Raw genomic sequence first — 14,160 nt, 5'->3', positions numbered from 1 at the left:
TTTGATTACAAAACCAGACAAAGACCCCATTAAAAAGGGAATTTGCAGGGCAATATCCCTGATGAACACAGATGCAAAACTCAACAAGATGCTAGCAAATAGAATTCAACAGTGCATTAAAGGAATTATTCACCATAATCAAGTGGGATTTATTACTGGGCTTTAGGAGTGGTTAGATATTTGCAAATCAATCAACGTGATATACCACATTAATAAAGGAAAGGATAAGAACCATATGATCCCCTCAATAAATGCATAGTAAGAATTTGACAAAATGCAGCATTCATTCTTGATAGCCATCAGGAATGTAGATATAGATGAAACATGCCTCAACATCATAAGGGCTATATATGAAAGACCCATAGATAATATAATCCTCAATAGGAAAAAAACGGAGAGCTTTTCCTTTGCAGAGGGGAAAAAGACAAGGATGTCCACTCTCATCACTGTATTTAACATAGTATTGGAAGTCCTAGCCACAGCAATCAGACAACATAAAGAAAAGGCATCCAAATACAGAAGAAGTCAAACTCTCACTATTTGCAGACGACGTAACTCTGAAAGACTACACCAAAAGTTTGCTAGGTATAATACATGAATTCAGGAAAGTCGCAGGATATAAAATCATCATACAGAAATCTGTCGCATTTCTATAAACCAATAATGAAGCAGCAGAAAAAGAAATCAAGGAGCCCATCCCATATACAATTACACCAAAAATCATAAGATTCTTAGGAATAAACCTAACTAAAGAGATGAAAGTCCTGTTCTCTGAAAATTATAGAAAGTTTATGAGAGAAATTGAAGTAGACACTAATAAATGGAAAAATATCCCATGCCCATGGATTGGAAAAACATCCCATGCACATGGATTGGAAAAACAAATATTGTTAATATGTCTATACTACTGGAAGCAATCTACATATTTAATGTAATATCTATCAAAATACAACCCTCATTTTTTAAATGTTTATTTATTTTTGAGAGAGAAAGAGAGTGTGAATGGGGGAGGGGCAGAGAGAGAGGGAAACTCAAAATCTGAGGCAGGCTCCAGGCTCTGAGCTGTCAGCACAGAGCAGGATGCAGGGCTTGAACTCACAAACTGCAAGATCATGACCTGAGCTGAAATCTGACTCAACCGACAGAGCCACTCAGGTGCCCCTACCACCCTCACTTTTCACAGAGCTATAACAAACTATCTTAAAATTTGTATGGAACCACAAAAGATCCCAAGTGGCCTAAGCAATCATGGGAAAAAAAAACCCAAAGCTGGGGGCATCACAATTCTAGACTTCAAGCTCTATTACAAAGCTGTAGTGATCAAGACAGTATGGTACGGGCACAAAAACAAACACATAGATCAGTGGTACAGAATAGAATACCAATAAATGGACCCAGAATATATGTCAATCTTTGGCAAAGCAGTAAATAATCTCCAATGGAAAAAAGTGTCTTCAACAAACAGTGCTGGGAAAGCTGGACAGCAACATGCAAAAGAATGAAGGTCATATACTATACACAAAAATAAATTCAAAATGGATAAAATACCTAAATGTGAGACATGAAACCATCAAAGCCTAGCGTAGAACAAAGGCAGCACGTTTTGACATCAGCCATAGCAACTTCTTACTAGATATGTCTCCGGAAGTAAGGGAAATAAAAGAAAAAAGGAAATATTGCGACTTCATCAAGATAAAAAGCAAAGCAAAGAATCAATAAAACTGAACAGCAGCCTTTGGAATGGGAGAAGATATTTGCAAATAATATTTCAAAGACCTTATCAAACTCAAAACCCAAAAAACATATTATCGAATGATGAATGGATATAGAAGATATGAATATATATATATACATAGACATATATATATACATATACATATATATGAATATTACTCAGCCATAAAAATGAAAGAAATCTTGTCATGTGAAGTGATGTGGATGGGGCTAGGCTGTATTATGCTAAGAAATAAAAAAATGAATACCATATGATTTCACTCATAGGTGGAATTTACGAAACAATACAGATCCACATATGGGAAGGGGAAAAAAGAGAGGGTGTGAAACAAACCATAAGGTACTCTTGATAATAGAGAACTGAAGGTTGATTAAGGGAAGTTGGTGGGGAATAGGCTAGATGAGTGATGGGTATTAAGGAGGGCACTTATGATGAGCACTGGGTGTTTTATGTAAGTAATGAATCAATGAATTCTGTTCCTGAAACTATAATTTAAATTAAAACTTGAAAAGAGGGGCACTGAGGCGGCTCAGTTGGTTAGGCGTCCAACTGGCTCAGGTCATGATCTCTCAGTTCATGAGTTCAAGCCCCACATCAGGCTCTCTGCTCACAGCTCAGGCCTGGAGTCTACTTCGTATTCTGTGTCTCCCTCTCTTTCTGCCCCTCTTCTGCTCATGCTCTGTCTCTCCCTCTCTCTCAAAGATAAGTAAACATTGAAACATTTTTTAAATAAAAAGAACTTGAAACAAAAGACAATCAACAAAACTAAAAGGCAACTGATTAAATGGGAGAAGATATTTGCAAATGGCATACCAGATAAAGGGTTAGTATCAAAAAACTATAAAGAAATTCCCAAAATCAACACCTGAAAAACAAATAATAACCCAGTTAAGAAATGGGCAGAAAACATGAATAGACACTTATACACTAATAATGAAGAACAGAAGGACGAATAAAGAAACTGATCCCATTCACAATTGCACCAAGAAGCATGAAACACCTAGGAATAAACCTAACCAAAGATGTAAAAGATCTGTATGCTGAAAACTATAGAAAGTTTATGAAGGAAATCGAAGAAGATACAAAGAAATGGAAAAACATTCCGTGCTCAGGGATTGGAATAATAAATATTGTTAAAATGTCAATACTACCCAAAGCTATCTACACATTCAATGCAATCCCAATCAAAATTGCACCAACATTCTTCTCAAAGCTGGAACAAGCACTCCTAAAATTTGTGTGGAACCACAAAAGACCCCAAATAGCCAAAGTAATTTTGAAGAAGACCAAAGCGAGAGGCATCACAATCCCAGACTTTAGCCTCTACTACACAGCTGTAACCATCAAGACAGCGTGGTATTGGCACAAAAACAGACACATAGACCAATGGAATAGAATAGAGACTCCAGAATTAGACCCACAAAAGTATGGCCAACTTATCTTTGACAAAGCAGGAAAGAGTATCCAATGGAAAAAAGACAGTCTGTTTAACAAATGGTGCTGGGAGAACTGGACAGCAACATGCAGAAGAATGAAACTAGACCACTTTCTCACACCATTCACAAAAATAAACTCAAAATGGATTGAAGGGCTTAAATGTGAGACAGGAAACCACCAAAACCCTAGAGGAGAAAGCAGGAAAAAAACCTCTTTGACCTCAGCTGCAGCAAGTTTGTACTTGACACATCTCCAAAAGCAAGGGAATTAAAAGCAAAAATGAACTATTGGGACTTTATCAAGATAAAAAGCTTCTTCACTGCAAAGAAAACAATCAACAAAACTAAAAGGCAACCAACGGAATGGGAAAAGATATTTGCAAATGACATGTTGGATAAAGGGCTAGTATCTAAAATCTATAAAAAACTCACCAAACTCCACACCGGAAAAACAATCCAGTGAAGAAATGGGCACAAGACATGAATAGACTCTTTTCCAAAGAAGACATCCAGATGGCAAACAGACACATGAAAATATGCTTAAAGTCACTCATCATCAGGGACATACAAATCAAAACCACGTTGAGATACCACCTCACACCAGTCAGAGTGGCTACAATTAACAACTCAGGAAACAACAGATGTTGGCAAGGATGTGGAGAAAGGGGAATCTTCTTACACTATTGGTGGGAATACATACTTCTGCAGCCACTCTGGAAAATAGTGTAGAGGTTCCTCAAAAAATTAAAAATAGAATTACAGGTTGCCTGGGTGGCACAGTCGGTTAAACATCCAACTTCAGATCAGGTCATGATCTAGCAGTTTGTGAGTTTGAGCCCGGTGTCGGGCTCTGGGTTGACAGCTCAGAGCCTGGAGCCTGCTTTAGATTCTGTCTCCCTTTCTCTCTGCCCCTCCCCTGCTCATGCTCTGCCTCTATCTGTCTCTCAAAAATAAATAAATGTTAAAAAAAATTTTAACAAATAAAAAAAATAGAATTACCCTATGACCCAGCAATAGCACAACTAGGAATTTATCCAAAGGTTACAAGAGTGCTGATTCATAAGGACACACGTACCCTAATGTTTATAGCAGTGCTATCAACAATAGCCAAATTATGGAAAGAGCCCAAGTGTCCATCAACTGATGAACGGAAAAAGAAGAGGTATATATATACAATGGAATACTACTCAGCAATGATAAAGAATAAAATTTTGCCATTTGCAGCAACATGGATGGAACTGGAGGGTATTATGCTAAGTGAAATAAGTCAGAGAAAAATTGATATCATATGCTTTCACTCATATGTGGAATCTGATTAACTTAACAGAAGACCATATGGGAATAGAGGGAAAAACAAGTTACAAACAGAGAGGGAGGCAAACCATAAGAGACTCTTAAATACAGAGAACAAACTGATGGGTTTTATGGGGGTGGGTGTTGGGGGGGATGAGGAAAATGGATGATAGGCATTAAGGATAGCATTTTTTGGGATGAGCACTGGGTGTTGTATGTAAGTGATGAATCACAGAAATCTACTCCTGAATCCAAGACTATACTGTATGTTAGCTAACTTGACAATAATTTTTTTAAAAAAGGAAATTAGTAAGAGAAAGATAATTTATTAAGGTAAAAATAATCTCTAATAAATAATCCTAATAATCTATCAAAATTATTTTTTTTAATTTTTTTTCAACGTTTATTTATTTTTGGGACAGAGAGAGACAGAGCATGAACGGGGGAGGAGCAGAGAGAGAGGGAGACACAGAATCGGAAGCAGGCTCCAGGCTCTGAGCCATCAGCCCAGAGCCTGACGCAGGGCTCGAACTCCCGGACTGTGAGATCGTGACCTGGCTGAAGTCGGACACTTAACCGACTGCGCCACCCAGGCGCCCCCAAAATTATTTTTTAAAAAGGGTAAAAAAAAGAAAGTGAATGGATCAAAAAACACTTATTATGCAAATGCAAGTGAAAAGAAAGCTGAGATAGCAATACTTGTATTGGACAAAATAGACTTCAAAACAATGTCACAACAAAGAAGGACACTACATAATCATAAAGGGAACAATCCAACAAGAAGACATAACAATTGTAAATATTTTTGCACCCAACATGAAAACACCCAAATACATAAAGCTGCTATTAAAAAGCATAAGTGAAATAATTGATAGCAATACAATACTAGTAGGGGACTTTAACATGCCACTTACATCAAGGGATAGATTGCCCAGAAATAACATCAAGAAGGAAACAGTGTCTTAGAAAGACACATTACACCAGATGGCCATAACAAATACACAACATTCCATCCAAAAACTAAAGAATGTACATTATTTTCAAACACACGTGGAACAAAGGAGGGAAGAATATGTAATGTGAAAAAGAGTCTCTTCAAAAATGGTATTGAGAAAACTGGACAGCTACATTCCAAAGAATGAAACTGGACTGATTTCTTGCACCATACACAAAAATAAACTCAAAATGAATTAAGACATAAATTTCATATCTGAAATCATAAATTCTAGAAGCAAGCACAGGTAGTAATTACTCTGACAATGACAGTAGTAACATTGTTATAGATACATCTCCCAAGACAGGGAAAACAAAAGGAAAAATGTCTATTGGGACATCAAAATTAAAACTACACAGGCAAGGAAACAATAAATAAAACAAAAACACAACATAGTGAATGGGAGAAGGTAACTAAAAGTGATATATCCCATAAGGGGTTACTATCCAAAATATATAAAGAATTTATACAACTCAAAACACAAAAAAATCCAATTAAAAATAGAGGACATAAAAAGACCTTTCTCCAAAGAAGACATACATGTTGTCAACAGGCAAATGAAAAGATTCTCAACATCTTTAATCATTAGGAAAATGAAAGTCTGGGGGGCCTGAGTGGTTCAGTCGGCTAGGCATCCAACTTCAGCTCAGGTCATGATCTCACAGCTTGTGAGTTCGGGCCCCACATTGGGCTCTGTGGTGACAGCTCAGGGCCTGGATCCTGCTTTGGGTTCTGTGCCTCTCTCTGTCTGTGTCCCTCCCCTGCTTACACTCTCTCTCTCTCTCTCTCAAAAAAAAAAATAAAGGTTAAAAAGTAAAAAAGGAAAATGAAAATCAAAACCACAATGAGATATCACCTGACACCCACCAGAATGGTTAAAATAAAAACCACAAGAAACAGGAAATGTTGAGTAAGATGTGGAGAGAAAAGAGCCCTCATGTATTCGTGGTGGGAATGCAAATTACTGCAGCCACTGTGGAAACCATCATGAAGATTCCTCAAAAACTTAAAAATAGAATAACCATAAAATCCAGTAAGTCCACTACTGGATATTTCCCCAAGGAATATGAAATACTAATTCAAAAACATATGCACCCCCATATTTATTGCAACCTCAGTTACAATAGCCAAAATATGGAAGCAACAAATGTGTTTATCCAAGGATGAATGTATAAAGAAGATATGGTGTATATATACACAATGGAACATTACTCAACCATAAAAAAGAATGAAATATTGCCATTTGCAGCAACATGGATGGATCTAGATGGTATAATGCTAAGTGAAATAAGTCGCCCAAAAAAAGACAAATACCATATAATTTTACTCATAGGTGGAATTTAGGAATCAAAAGAAAACAAAGAGAAAAAGAGACCAAAAAAAACACCCCAGACTCTTAAATATAGAGAAGAAACTGGCAGTTATCAGAAGGTAAGTAGGTGGGGGATGGGTTAAATATGTGAAGGGGATTAAGAGTACCCTGATTGTGATGAACTGAGCAATTTATTGAATTGTTGAATCACTACATTGCACACCCGAAAAAATATTGCCCACTATGCATTAATTATAATACAATAAAAAATAATTTTAAAAATATTAAAAATAAATACATTTTAGCTATTTGAACACTTTTATGTTGACTGCTGAATGATAAATCATTTGTCATCCTTGTATATTTTTTATCTAGCATATGTTCCTGTTTTTATTTTCAGGGAATTGTAGGTGAACATTGCAGTCTAAGAAATAATAAAGAGATATTCTGAAGAGGAAGAAATAGAAAACTTGAACAGACCAATAGCCAGCAAAGGAATTGAATCAGTAATTAAAAATCTTCCAACAAACAAAAGTCCAGGACCAGATGGCTTCTGAGGGGAATTCTATAAGACATTTAAGGAAGAGTTTATACCTATTCTTCTCAAACTGTTACCAAAAATAGAAAAGTGAGCAAAACTTCAAAATTTATTCTACAAGACCAGCATTAACCTGGCTCCAAAGCCAGACAAAGATTCCACTAAAAAAGATAACTATGGGCCAATATCCCTGAAGAACATGGAAGCAAACATTCTCAATAAGATAATAGGAAACTGTGTCCAATAGTACATTAAAATAATCATTCACCATGACCAAGTGGGATTTGTTCCTGGGCTGAAAGGTAGTTCAATATTTGTAAATTAATCCATGTGATACACTATATAAATATGTATTATTTTTTTATAATTTAGTTTTTAAACTTACATCCAAGTTAGTTAGCATATAGTGCAACAATGATTTCAGGAGTAGATTGCTTAATGCCCCTTGCCCATTTAGCCCATCCCCCCTCCCACAACCCTTGCAACAACCCTCTGTTTGTTCTCTATATTTAAGAGTCTCCTATGTTTTGTCCTGTTCCCTGTTTTTATATTGTTTTTGCTTCCCTTCCCTTATGTTCATCTGTTTTGTATTTTAAAATCCTCATATGAGTGAAGTCATATATTTGTCTTTCTCTGGCTAATTTCGCTTAGCATAATACTCTCTAGTTCCATCCATGTAGGTGCAAATGGCAAGATTTCATTCTCTTTGCCGAGTAATACTCCATTGTATATATATAACACATCTTATTTACCCATTCATCTGTCGATGGACATTTGGGATCTTTCCATACTTTGGCTATTGTTGACATTGCTGCTATAAACATTGGGGTGCATGTGCCCCTTTGAAACAGCATACCTGTATCCCTTGGATAAATACCTAGTAGCGCAATTGCTGGGTTGTAGGGTAGTTCTATTTTTAATTTTTTGAGGAAACTCCATACTGTTCTCCAGAGTGGCTGCACCAGCTTGCATTCCCACCAACAATGCAAAAGAGATCCACTTTCTCTGCATCCTTGCCAACATCTGTTGTTGCCTGAGTTGTTAATGTTAGTCATTCTGACAGGTGTGAGATAGTAGCTCATTGTGGTTTTGATTTGTATTTCCCTGTTCATGAGTGATGTTGAGCATTGTTTCATGTGTTGGTTGATCATCTGGATATCTTCTTTGGAGAAGTGTCTATTTATGACTATTGCCCATTTCTTCACTGGACTATTTGTTTTTTGGGTGTTGAGTTTGAGAAGTTCTTTATAGATTTTGGATACTAACCCTTTATCTGATATGTCATTTGCAAATATCTTCTCCCATTCCATCGGTTACCTTTTAGTTGTGCTAATTGTTTCCTTCACTGTGCAGAAGTTTTTATTTTGATGAGGTCCCAATAGTTCATTTTTGCTTTTGTTTCCCTTGCCTCCACAGACGTGTTGAGTAAGAAGTTGTGGCTGAAGTCAAAGAGATTTTTGCCTGCTTTCTCCTCGAGGATTTTGATGGCTGCCTGTCCTATGTTTAGGTCTTTCATCCATTTTGAGTTCATTTTTGTGTGTGGTGTAAGGAAGTGGTCCAGGTTTATTTTTCTGCATGTCGCTATCCACTTTTCCCAGCACCACTTGCTGAAGATACTGTCTTTATTCCATTGGATATTCTTTCCTGCTTTGTCAAAGATTAGTTGGCCATACGTTTGTGGGTCCATTTCTGGGTTCTGTATTTTGTTTCATTGATCTGAGTGTCTGTTTTTGTGCCGGTACCATACTGTCTTGGTGATTACAGCTTTGTAATGCGTCTTGAAGTCTGGGATTGTGATGCCTCCTGCTTTGGTTTTCTTTTTCAAGATTGCTTTGGCTTTTCGCGGTCTTTTCTGGCTCCACACAAATTTTAGGATTGTTTGTTCTAGGTCTGTGAGGAATGCTAGTGTATTTTAATAGGGATTAATATTTAGATTGTTTTGGGTAGTATTGACATTTTAACAATATTTGTTCTTCCTATATAGGGGCATGGAATATTTTTCCTTTTTTGTGTGTCTTCTTCAATTTCCTTTATAAGCTTTCTATAGTTTTCAGTGTATAGATTTTTCACCTCTTTGGTTAGATTTATTCCTAGGTATCTTATGGCTTTTTGTTGCAGTTGTAAATGGGATCGATTCTTTGATTTCTCTTTCTGTTGTTTCATTGTTGGTGTATAGGAATGCAACCGATTTCTGTGCATTGATTTTATATCCTGCAGCTTTGCTGAATTCATGGATCAGTTCTAGCAGTTTTTTGGTGGAATCTTGTGGGTTTTCCATATTGGGTATCATGTCATCTGTGAAGAGTGAAAGTTTGACCTCCTCCTGGCCAATTTGGATGCCTTTTATTTCTTTGTGTTGTCTGTTTGGCGAGGCTAAGACTTCCATGTCCATGTTGAATAACAGTGGCGAGAGTGGACATCCCTGTCTTGTTCCTGACCTTAGGGAGAAATCTCTCAGTTTTTCCCAATTGAAGATGATATTAGCAGTGGGTCTTTCATATATGGTTTTTATGATCTCAAGGTATGATCCTTCTATCCCTACTTTCTTGAGGGTTTTTATCAAGCAAGGATGCTGTATTTTGTCAAATGCTTTCTATGCATCTCTTGAGAGGATCATGTGGTTCTTTTCCTTTATTTTATTGATGTGAGATATCACACTGAATGTTTTGCAGATATCGAACCAGCCCTGCATCCCAGGTATAAATCCCAGTTGGTCGTGGTGAATAATTTTTTTAGTGTATTGCTGGATCAGGTTGGCTAATATCTTTTTGAGTATTTTTGCCTCCATGTTCATCAGGGAAATTGGTCTATAGTTCTCCTTTTTGGCGGGATCTCTGTCTGGTTTTGGAATCAAGGTAATGCTGGCTTCATAGAAAGATTTTGGAAGTTTTTCTTACATTTCTATTTTTTGGAACAGCTTCAAGAGAATAGGTGTTAACTATTCTGTAAATGTTGGTAGAATTACCCTAGAAAGCCATCTTGACCTTGACTCTTGTTTTTTGGGGAGATTTTTTATTACAAAGTCGATTTCTTTACTGGTTATGGGTCTGCTCAAATTTTCTATTTCTTCCTGTCTCAGTGTTGGTAGTTCATATGTTTCTAGGAATTTGTCCATTTTTTCCAGATTTCCCATTTTATTGGTGTACAATTGCTCCTAATATTCTCTTATTATTGTTTGTATTTCTGCTGTGTTGGTTGTGGATGTCTCCTCTTTCCTTCTTGATTTTATTTATTTGAGTCCTTTCCTTTTTCTTTTTGATCAAATTGGCTAGGGGTTTATCAATTTTTGTCAATTTTTCAAAGAACCAGTTTCTGGTTTCAATGATCTGTTCTACTGTTTTTGTTTGTTTGTTTGTTTGTTTCAATAGCATCGATTTCTGCTCTAATCTTTATTATTTCCTGCCTTCTGCTGGTCTGGGGTTTTATTTGCTGTTCTTTTTCCAGCTCTTTAAAGTATAAGGTTAGGTTGTGTACCTGAGACCTTTCTTTCTTCTTTAGGAAGGCCTGGATTGCTATATACTTCCCTTTGATGACAAGCTTTGCTGCATCCCAGAGGTTTGGGGCTGTGGTGTTGTCATTTTCATTGGATTCCATGTATTTTAAAATTTCCTCATTATCTTCTTGGCTAGCCCATTCATTCTTTAGCAGGATGGTCTTTAGTCTCCAAGTATTTGTTTTCTTTCCACATTTTTTCTTGTGTTTGATTTTGAGTTTCACAGCAGTTTGGCCTGAAAATATGCACGGTATGATCTCGATCTTTTCATACTTGTTGAGGGCTGATTTGTGTCCCAGTATGTGAGTTATTATGGAGAATGTTCCGTGTGCACTGGAGAACAATGTGTATTCCACTTCTGTAGGATGAAATGTTCTGAATGTATCTATTAAGTCCATCTGGTCCACTGTGTCATTTAAAGCCATTGTTTCCTTGTTGATTTTTCTGTTTAGATGATCTGTCCATTGCTGTAAGTGGAGTGTTGAAGTTCCTTACTATTATGGAATTACTATCAACGAGTTTCTTTATGTTTGTGTTTAATCGATTTATATATTTGGGTGCTCCATATTTGGAGTATAAATGCTTACAATTGGTGTATACTCCAATTTGGAGTATAAATGCTTACAGATCTTCTTGGTGGATAGATACCTTCATTATGATATAATGCCCTCCTTCATCTCTTGTTACAGTCTTTATTTTAAAGTCTAGATTGTCTGATGTAAGTATGGCTACTCCGGCTTTCTTTTGTTGACCATTAGCATGATAGATGGTTCTCCATCCCCTTGCTTTCAATTTGAAGGTATCTAGGTCTAAAGTGGGTCTCTTGTAAACAGCATATAGATGGATCTTGTTTTCTTATCCATTCTGTTACCCTATGTCTTTTGATTGGAGCATTGAGTCCATTGACGTTTAGAGTGAGTACTGAAAGATATGAATTTATTGCCATTATGTTGCCTTTAGAGTTGGAGTTTCTGGTGGTGTTCTCTGGTCCTTTCTAGTCTTTGTTGCTTTTGGTCTTTTTTTTGGTCTTTTCTCCCCTCAAAGAGTACCCCTTAAAATATCTTGCAGGGTGGTGTAGTGCTCATGAACTCTTTTAATTTTTGTTTGCCTTGGAAACTTTTTATCTCTACTTCTATTTTGAATGACAACCTTTCTGGATAAAGAATTCTTGGCTGCATATTTTTCTGATTCAGCACATTGAATATATCCTGCCCTTCCTTTCTGGCCTGCCGAGTTTCTGTGGATAGGTCTGCTGCAAACCTGATCTGTCTTTCCTTGTAGGTTAAGGACTTTTTTTTTCCTTTGAGGCTTTCATGATTCTCTCCTTACCTGAGTGTTTTGTGAATTTGACTATGATATGCTTGTTGATGGTCGGTTTTTGTTGAATCTAATGGGAGTCCTCTGTGCTCCCTGGATTTTGATATCTGTGTCTTTTTCCAGATTAGGAAAGTTTTCCGCTATGATTTGCTCACATAAACCTTCTACCCCCTTTTCTCTCTCTTCCTCTTCTGAGACCCCTATGATTCTGATGTTATTTCTTTTTAATGAGTCACTGAGTTCTCTAATTCTTTTTAATGCTCTTTTGCCTTAGTCTCCCCTTTTTTCTGCTTCATTATTCTCCTTAAGTTTGGCCTCTTATCACTGATTTGCTGCTCTGCTTCATCCATCCTTGCCGCTGTGGCATCCATTCGAGATTGCAGCTCAGTTATACCATTTTTTATTTCTTCCTGACTAGTTTTTACTTCTTTTATCTCCGCAGAAAGGGATTCTAATCTATTTTCAACCCCAGCTAGTATTCTTATTATCGTGATTCTAAATTCTGGTTCAGACATCTTGCCTGTATCTGTGTTGATTAAGTCCTTGGCTGTCATTTCTTCCTGTTCTTTCTTTTGGGGTGAATTCCTTCATTTTGTCATTTTGAAGGAAGGAAAGGTATTAATAAAGTAAAAAAAATTAAAATTAAAAAATTAAAAACAACACAAAAAAATCAAATAATGGATGCTAGATCCTAGGTGTGTTTTGGTTTGGTTGTTGAAAGGAGCTTAATGGATTAGAGAAAAAGGGAACGATAAGAAAAGAAACAAAAAGGAAAAAAGAAAAATGAAAAGTGTTAATACAAATATATAAATACAAATAAATATATGTATATATGTATATACACACATATACATATGTATATATAATTGATTATTACTCAGCCATAAAAAAGACTGAAATGTTGCCATTTGCAACATTGTGGATGGTATGAGAGAGCGAGAGAGTGATTATATATAATTTATATATATAAATATATTTATATATGTTTATATTTATATATTATATACAATCTAGATAAGTAGATTTATATTTATCTTTCTTATATGTGTTATATGTATTTTTATAAATTTATATATTTATTAATATTTATATATTTTATATCTATATTTGTTTTTTATTAATATGAAGTTTATTCTCAAATTGGTTTCCATACAACACCCAGTGCTCATCCCAACAGGTGCCCTCCTCCATGCCCATCACCCACCCTCCCCTCCTTCCCACCCCCCATAAACCCTCAGTTTATTCTCAGTTTTTAAGAGTCTCTTATGGTTTGCTTCCCTCCCTAGCTTTTTTTTCCTTCCCCTCCCCCATGGTCTTCTGTTAAGTTTCTCAGGATCCACATAAGAGTGAAACCATATGGTATCTGTCTTTCTCTGTATGACTTATTTCACTTAGTGTAACACTCTCCAGCTCTATCCACTTTTCTACAAAAGGCCATATTTCATTCTTTCTCATTGCCAAGTAGTATTCCATTGTATATATAAACCACAATTTCTTTATCCGTTCATCAGTCGATGGATATTTAGACTCCTTCAATAGTTTTGCTATTGTTGAAAGTGCTGCTATAAACATTGGGGTACAAGTGCCCCTATGCATCAGCACTCCTGTATCCCTTGAGTAAATTCCTAGCAGTGCTATTGCTGGGTCATGGGGTAGATCTATTTTTAATTTTTTGAGGAACCTCCGCACTGTTTTCCAGAGTGGCTGCACCAGTTTGCATTCCCACCAACAGTGCAAGAGGTTTCCCATTTCTCCACATCCTTGTCAGCATCTAGACTCTCCTGAGTTGTTCATTTTAGCCACTTTGACTAAACTGGCATGAGGTGGTATCTGAGTGTGGTTTTGATTTGTATTTCTGTGACGAGGAGCGACGTTGAGCATCTTTTCATGTGCCTGTTGGCCATCCGGATGTCTTCTTTAGAGAAGTGTCTATTCATGTTTTCTGCCCATTTCTTCACTGGATTATTTGTTTTTTGGGTGTGGAGTTTGGTGAGCTCTTTATAGATTTTGGTTATTAGCCCTTTGCTATATCTTGCCATTTG

This window comes from Acinonyx jubatus, chromosome X, assembly GCF_027475565.1.
Source record: "Acinonyx jubatus isolate Ajub_Pintada_27869175 chromosome X, VMU_Ajub_asm_v1.0, whole genome shotgun sequence".
Lineage (NCBI taxonomy): Eukaryota > Metazoa > Chordata > Mammalia > Carnivora > Felidae > Acinonyx > Acinonyx jubatus.
Note: the sequence above shows the minus strand (reverse complement) of the source record.